General features: G+C 36.7%; 1 protein-coding gene across 2 annotated transcripts in view; it reads left to right on the top strand.

Annotated features, from left to right (window-relative positions):
* LNX2 (ligand of numb-protein X 2) overlaps positions 1 to 1,974 on the top strand; it is a 92,667-nt gene that overhangs the window by 34,060 nt on the left and 56,633 nt on the right. The window lies entirely within an intron of this gene.

Below are 1,974 nucleotides of genomic sequence, written 5' to 3'. Positions count from 1 at the left end.
TATATATATATATATGCATATATATTTTTTTTGATTTGTGCAGCCCATACATATTACTATATACTTTAAGTGCAATATGTACTTTAAAAATTACAGCTCTGGAATCAGACTGATTAGAATCGTGTTTCTATCAGTTACTAGCTTTGGATCTTGAGCAAGTTACTTAATCACTTTCAGTTTCCTCATCTGAAAAATAAGGAGGAAAGCGAGAATACTGTCCAACTCAGGGTTATTATGGGGATTAAATCTGTTATTTCTCCATCTCAGTTGATACCATGCCTGATACATAGTAAGCACTCAGTAAATGTTAGCTATTATAATCTGCCCAAATCCATTCCTTTTCAATGTCAAAATTGACTCCCTGTTTAATTTATACTGTGTATGACTTTATGAAATCAGTCTTATCCCCTTTTGTCTAACAACAAAAATCCTAATAGTCTATTCTTATCCCATGTTCTTGTCTTTTCACCTCTAATTTTAGTGGCCTACCTCTTAACCTTTTTCTGACTGTACTGTGTTTTTCTTTAGGTAATTGGGAATTGATATTTCTGCCAGGTGTGAGCCATAGGTGTTGACCATGATGGTTGTTTATCCTTTTCTTTTTATTAAGCAGTGGTGAGACTCTGCCACCCCCCCCCCCAAGGGGTATGCTGGAATGTGTGAGCTGGAAGAAGCTTTACAGTGTCTAGCCTAGTGCATTTACAGAGTAAAATGTTAAATGGACTATTAAACTTTGGCTTTTTGAAGCTATCAGGAAATTCTTATTTTTATGAGAAACTACTTGTATTTACTGAGAAACTACTGTTGGATTATAGGGAATATAGGTATATTTCGATGGGAAATATAAGGAAGTTATTTTTTCTTTGATATGTCTGCGCTGGTTTTGGTATGCTACCACCTTCTCTGACCTTGTTTTACTCTCTCTCTCTAAAATTTCTATATCCTTAAGTGTTCAGATCCGTTCCTCCTTAGACTGTTCCTAATCATCTCCTTAGTTCAAGCTTCTCATTATCATTCACTTTGGCGGTTGCAATAACTTCCTGTTTTGTTTCATTTCATTATTGCCATACCCCCTCTTACCTATACTACACCCTGCTGCCAGTTATCCGCCCTGACACGTAGATCTAGTCAAATCATTTCTCTACTCGGAACTCTTGCCTTCTCTCTCTGTACACAGTCCAGCCCTCAGACCCTCTCTCTGTCCATCAACCCCCTCACATGCCAACACCCACACACAGTGCTCTGACTATTCCCAAAATACTTTACATATTTAAAGCTGTTGTCCCTTATCCGCCATAACTACCCATTAAGAGTCTCCCTGTTGTTTCTGAACCATTGCACTCCTCCAAGAAACTTTTCTAAATTACCACAATAGAAATTACTGTATGTGTCCATACAGGGGTCAAAAAAGAAATTACTCTTTTTTTCCCTGTACTTTCAAAACACTTCGTTGCTTTTATTCCACAATGTCTCCCTCTCCTATGTGTTATAGCAATGCTTATAGGCTGCCATCTTTCTCAAAGTATTGACTTGACTGAGCACCTTTTTAATCATGAAATTAGGAAGACATGGGTTTGGTGATGTTTGCCATCCATCAAAGGACAGGTTGATTTCTAATAATCACAGGCCTTAGAGGTTTTTCCCTCTAGCAATAATCTAATAAAAGATAAAGAAGTTTATAATTGAGACTCTTAAAAACAGGGAGGCCGACAGAAACATTATTTTGAGGGGAAAATGCTGTATTTAGAGGAAGAATGTAACCTTCAAAGAAGCACTCCGTTAGAGACTTTTATGTTGGCAGGTTTAAAACTTTACATAGAGGCATCTATCTATATGGTATGACATTGGGGGTATACTTGGAAAGTCTCCTTGTTAAATTGGCTCCATTGAAATATATGTCCTTGGCAGTGTTTTAAATTAATTAAAGATGTATTCCTTTAATGTTTAGCAACCATATAAAATATTGGAGGAGTA

The sequence above is a fragment of the Propithecus coquereli genome, unplaced genomic scaffold (assembly GCF_000956105.1).
Source record: "Propithecus coquereli isolate 6110/MARCELLA unplaced genomic scaffold, Pcoq_1.0 Scaffold306, whole genome shotgun sequence".
NCBI lineage: Eukaryota > Metazoa > Chordata > Mammalia > Primates > Indriidae > Propithecus > Propithecus coquereli.
The sequence above is the reverse complement of the archived record's forward strand: the minus strand, read 5'-3'. Positions and strand labels throughout refer to the sequence as shown.